Consider the following 6,000-nt stretch of genomic DNA (forward strand, 5'->3'; position numbering starts at 1 on the left):
CTCCCTGTCCCCCTCCTCCCCACCCAGCCTTGGCTGAGATTGATGGAGCCAGGACAGCTGCAGCGGTGGAGGAGGGGCCAGGGTGCACAACAGCTGGACTGAGGGAGGGCCCTTCCCCTGGCTGGGCAGAGTCCCAGCCGGCACTGGAGGGGAAGGAGACAAGGGTCTCATCTGCACACTTCTCCTTAAGGATGGAATGTGAGCACTCGACTCCATGTTGACCCCGCTCCCCAATCCCTGCTGGTCCTTCACAGCCAGGCAGGTGTCTGTGGATTCCACAGAGAACGAGGCCACTCAGGAGTGGGGCTACATGTCTAGGACCCTGGAGCAGCAACCCTAGGAGAGATCCTGCACACACACACACACACACCCCAGCCCTCACACTCACCAGCTAACCCCCGGGGCCACCAGGACAAAACCAGGAGCCTTGCATTCAGGCAAGATGGTAGATGGCCACGTGAGTGGAGGGTGGCATGGGGTTAGCAGGCATGGCTCTGTCACAGATCAAACTTGCAAATCAAACTTGGGGATCTTTATAGACTTAGAACCAAATATCAGCTCTTCTCTGGCTTCAACTTCCAGTCCTCACGTGTGCCAAGAAAGGCCTCCACCGAGTAGCTCTTGAAATGAGAAGGACAGGGTGCTGGTGCCTACTATATGGTGGGCCTCAGTCTTCACAGTTGTGTGTCTAACCTTTTATCATCTCGCATAGGTACACTCTAGCGATGAACACACATCTCTGAAGGCACCTCACACCACAGGCGGGCCAATGCGGGGTAGCATGGCCATCTAGAACCGCATCCGCTGCAGCAGGTGGCCAGTTACGTTTACGCTTTGTGAGTCAAAAGTAGATGATTTTTAAAAAAAAAAATTTTTTTTTCAAAGAAATCAGCTCCTCGGGCACATGAGATGTACAGCAAATGCTCCCAACACACAGTCAGAGACAGACCACACCCCAGACAGACAGAACAGAGGAACGCTCCTATGGGTGTGGCAATGCCACAAGAAGCTCTCCACAGGGGTAAGGAAAGAAAAAAAAAACCTCCAAGGTAGCTCACACAAAGAGAGAAGGGGACTGTGGTAACCCTGAAGGGGTGAGAAGTCTCCAGGGTTCAGAGTCCTGAAGGCTCACTGGCTACCCTCTTTACTAAGGGTCTCTCTGGCTCCCACACCCAGCAGGACACAGCAGGCAGCTGTCACAGCACACTTCATTTTTGGGATGCATGAGATGCCTGACATTCTCTCCAGTCCCTGATAGACTCCTGGCCTTTCCTAGCTCAAGGTCTGCATCTTGTCCAGGGTACCACCTCCTGCTGCCCAGCAACACTCCATGCCCTGCCCGGCTTCAGGCTGCAGAAGGAACCGTACAGTTCCTGGCCTTCCCTACCTCTAGCCCAGATCCACAACCACCAGGCCACAAACCCAAGCAGAAGGGAGAGAAAGCCAGCGCCTGCTGTATTCCAGATATCACCAAGGTCCCCTCATTTACATTTGACCATTTGATATCCCCAAAATGGGACAAGTGTGGTTAAACTTATCCAGACACAGAAACTAAGACTGGAATAAGGAGGCTGACTTGTGGAAGATAGTACCAGGATACAAATTAAGAAACATCTAACTCCAAAGCCAGCAGGGTGTCACACCTTCAGAAGCTATAGCCTCTGGTAAAGCAGGCAGGCATTCATTCCTCCTGCTGTGGCCCCACAATAAAGAAGCATTGGGGGCAAGCATGGTTTGCCTTTCTGGCCAGGAGCAGCCAAGAATCTCAGCCTTGAGGAGGTACTGAAAGGCCACAGAGCCAAAGCCCATGAAAGACAAGGGGAGGGGGGAGGATGGAAGAGAGTAGAGGGAAGCACAGACCAAGGCAGTGAGGTAGGACGCAGAGGCACCTGAACTTCTGAGTCTGGTTATTATTTAAAGGCTCTTTTTTTTTTTTTTTTTGGTTTTTCGAGACAGGGTTTCTCTGTATAGCCCTGGCTATCCTGGAACTCACTCTGTAGACCAGGCTGGCCTCGAACTCAGAAATCCGCCTGCCTCTGCCTCCCAAGTGCTGGGATTAAAGGCGTGCGCCACCACTGCCCGCCCGAGTCTGGTTATTATTAATTACATGTGCGGCAGTTTGTCTAAACCATGTCTTGCTCACAGCTGTGCACCTAACACGGTAGGCACTTAATAAGCATCTGTAAGAAGATGGAGGGTGGTGGACAGATGACAAATGGAAAGACAACACCAAGGACAAGAGACAGGGAAAGCCTCTCTGCCTTTCCAGAGACTCCATCTCCAAGAATCCTCCCTGACCTTTGCACCCTGAGGCTGTCCTTCTCCAAGGGGCTCCTTGACTATCAGCTACAACCCTATAGGTCATAATCTAGGCTACGGTGACATTGGGAGACACTGAAAAGTCTTCTCATCCAAATTCTATCGTTACAGATGACAAGACTGAGATCCAAGAGTGGACCTGGCTTGCCAGGGGACACATGGCTTCAGAGAAAAGTTTCTTGTACTTGTCCCTGTAGGTCTTGAGTGCCCAAAGGTTCATTGCTGGACTGGGCTGGAGCCGGCAGCCATCTGTCTGCAAGGCCTGCCAACAGGCCTTCCCTCCCATGTACCCTTGGTAATGAAGCCCACCGCAGGTGATCTCAGAATACTGCACCAGGGGGAGGTCCTGCTGGCCATGTTTCCAGCCTTTAATTTCCGATTTCCCAGCCTGACACCCCTAATAGTCTGGCCCCTTTCTGCTCTGGCCCCAGTTGGCCATACATCACCTTAGCTGATGCCAGCCATGCCTTCCCCCAGCCATCTGGACAGAGGAATGAGCAAAGAGCAGGACAGGATGATCTTGGCAGAGGCCTGCTGGGAAGCCACAGACGCCTGGTCCCTACCCTGCCTGCCCTTGCCGTGAATATGCTACCGGGATGCAGGATGGCAAGATAGCAGGATTTTGGTTTCTTTTTTTTTAAGGTCTCAATTTCTCCTTACATAGCTTAGAATCTTCTACCCCAAAGGCAACAAGATATGCTGATATGGGTGTTCCTCTGCCCCTGTCCCCACCCACCCACCCACTATAAAGACAACACATACCAATCCAAATGGAGCATCTTTGAGGTAAACCATGGCCCCTATCCTGCAGAAGTGCTCAATCAAGTCTGTGAGTCAAAACAAGCTGACATTAAAAGGTCACTTCCCAAGTAAGAGAAGTTGCCAGGTGAGCCATGCTGGACAAGGCCATCATGGAAGGACGAGTTAGTGAAGCCATGACAGGACAGCCTGGAGCTATGCTCGGCCCGGAGGTGAGCGTGACCAGAGGTCCTGAGCACAGAGTGAACTACACACCACACAGCAAAGGATGCCCCAGGCTGCCCATGCTCATGAAAGGGAGAACCTTAGGAATGAAGTGGAAGTGTGAAGCGAGGAGTATCGATGGCAACAAGGCGCCCTCGAGCTGTGCAAGGCAAGACACAAGGTGCAGGAGACCAGCCTTGCAGTGTCAAGGTTTGGGGAAGAGGGAAGGGGGTGAGGACCATCAGAAAGCACTGTTCAAAATCAAAGCCCTTTGTATCCTCATCTTACCCAAATGCAAACGTCACTGAAGAGGTGCCCTGGCCTAGAACCATACACTCATGAAGTCTTATTCTCAGAGCACTGTCCAGGGCATCCCTGGGTGAGGAACCTCACAGAGGACAGTCACTGAGAGGACTGGGGATCCCGCTATCTAAGTATTCATTTGCTGGAGAATATGGGGCACCACATTCGCCATCTTTTGATAGCAAGTAAATATTCCTATCTGCAGAGGATGAACAGCAATACCCATCAGATGCTTCACTATGTGAGACCCTTTATCACCTAACACCTGAAACAAGAGAATTTATGCCCCAGAGTTCCAGACAGCCAAGATGTCCACAGAGCCAGGCCTCTGTGAGACTGTTGGGAGAGCCTCCTTCCTTGTTCTCTCAGATGTGGATGTAGCTGGCAGTCCTTAGCAGACGAATCACTCCTCTCTGCCTCTGTCATCAAATGCCATTCCCCCTGTGCCTCAGTGTCTAGATGTCTCGCTAAGATGAACACCAGTCATCAGCTAACCCAGTATGAGCAACCCTAGAGGACCTCATCTTAGATTGATTACATCAGTAAAGACCCTTATCCCAAAGTAGAAGAGCAGATGGACTCCAAGCAGATGTCAGTGGAGACAGGGACACTACTTAATACACTATATTCATTTGCTGTCAAACCATGTCAGGTATGATTGGTTTAAATAACACGTCTCCCATATTCTCAGGCATTTGAATACTTGAGTCTCTTCTTGGTGGCCCTGCTTGGTCAGGAATAGATGTGGCCTTGCTAGAGGAGATATTAAAATCTTGCACCATGTCAAATTTTCTCTCTTTGCTTGCAATATGAGACGTGAGCTCTCAGCCACGCCTGCCACCATGCCTGCCTGTTTCCACACTTCTGAGCCATAACAGTGATGGACTCTGATCCCTGTGGAACCATGAGCCAAATAAACCCTTCCTTCTATGAGTTGCCTCGGTTGTGGTGTTTTATCACAACAGAAACATACCTAATACATCAGGTAACCAGACACCCAAGCTCCAGCCCCAGACCTACCTCTGACTGCCTGGCTCGGTCACCTGAGCTGGATCCCCTCAGTCACTCTCCTCTGAGAGAGGACAGCTTGGATTTGATTTCCCAGGTCCTCGCCAGCTGCAACGCTGCCAAATGAAAAGCAATTAAAAATCAGCACAAATTCACAATTTCAACAATATATATAGAAATAGATATAGATACACGCATGGCCTTGTTGGCAGCCATTGTCTCCCGGCTCTGTTCTCTGGGAAGCCCTGGAAGCAGTGAGACCCTGGCATCAATGAGCAGGCTCGGGCCTGCATCCTGCTTTCTAAACATCATTCTCTAACAGGAGCCAGGGCTCTTTAGAGCAGCGACCAAGTCAGGCTTCCAGAACACCAGTCTCCAGCAGAAACAGGGATCCTCACAGCAGTGACTAGTTCCAGGGACAGAGCATGACTCTAAAGTTTTCTGTAATGCCTGAACATAAGCAATGCTTTAAAAGTAAAGAGGTAGGAGCCATGTTGGTTCAAAAGGTCACAGGCGACAACTGAAAGATGTCTCAATAACTCTAGCAAGAACTACTGGAACAAAATAAGCAACTATTCAGCCAGAATCCACAGAATAAATGTCATATTTATTACGTATCATTTGTCCGTGCTTTTTATTGTGTTATATATTTATGAGCCTGTGATGATAAGAATAACTAAGTGAATAAATAAATAAGAGAGAGAAGACAGTTCCTTCCAGAATTACAATTAATAAACGCAGAACAATGAAGTAAACAGAAAATTACATTTATACAAACATCACTGTGGCGGGCAACACGGCTGACGGATTAGCTAAAATTAGTGGGTGAATGTCCAAGAAACAACTGGGTATTTGTCTAGTGTCAAAAGTATCCACTCCTCCAAACACTTATTAATTTCAGAGAATAAATTATAGCTCTACAGCACGAGCACTGAATGGCATTGCTTCCTCCTTGTGATCAAGGGTAATGTCACCAGTAATAACACACACGGCCTCATGGTTCCCTGACACTGTGCTCCAAAGGGGACAGTGTCAGTGTTGTGAGTATGCGCCCAAAATGTATTATTTCAATCTCATCATAAGAAAACACTCAGAGTGACAGCGTCTTACCATGCTGCCCAGGCCTTTCAGTCTGCCGGGGTGCTGGAGACAAGGAAAACCTGAGGCAGGCTGGGACCAAAAAAGACCCAACAACTCAATGCAATGCACAACTTGAGCAAGGAAGGATGTCTGTGCAAAGGTAGTTCAAATCAGGGTAGGGTTAGTTAGCAATATTGCACCGTTAATGTCCTGGCTTTCAAAGTCCTAGAAAGTCAGGCTTCTTAAACAGCGGGCTGTGACTGAATCCCATCTGTAAATGAACATTGCTGGAGGGAGGGAGGGAGGGAGGGAGGGAGGGAGGGAGGG

The 6,000-nt window shown here is 49.5% G+C and overlaps 1 protein-coding gene across 1 annotated transcript in view; it reads right to left on the bottom strand.

Moving 5' to 3' along the window:
• The window catches only part of Tspan9 (tetraspanin 9), a 180,657-nt gene that overhangs the window by 116,603 nt on the left and 58,054 nt on the right, over positions 1 to 6,000 (bottom strand). The window contains exon 3 of the mRNA XM_028754395.1: positions 4,606 to 4,709. The gene's annotated coding sequence lies outside the window, so the exon portion shown is untranslated. The remainder of the gene's footprint in view (positions 1 to 4,605; positions 4,710 to 6,000) is intronic.

Source organism: Grammomys surdaster, unplaced genomic scaffold (assembly GCF_004785775.1).
Source record: "Grammomys surdaster isolate TR1022 unplaced genomic scaffold, NIH_TR_1.0 126013, whole genome shotgun sequence".
NCBI lineage: Eukaryota > Metazoa > Chordata > Mammalia > Rodentia > Muridae > Grammomys > Grammomys surdaster.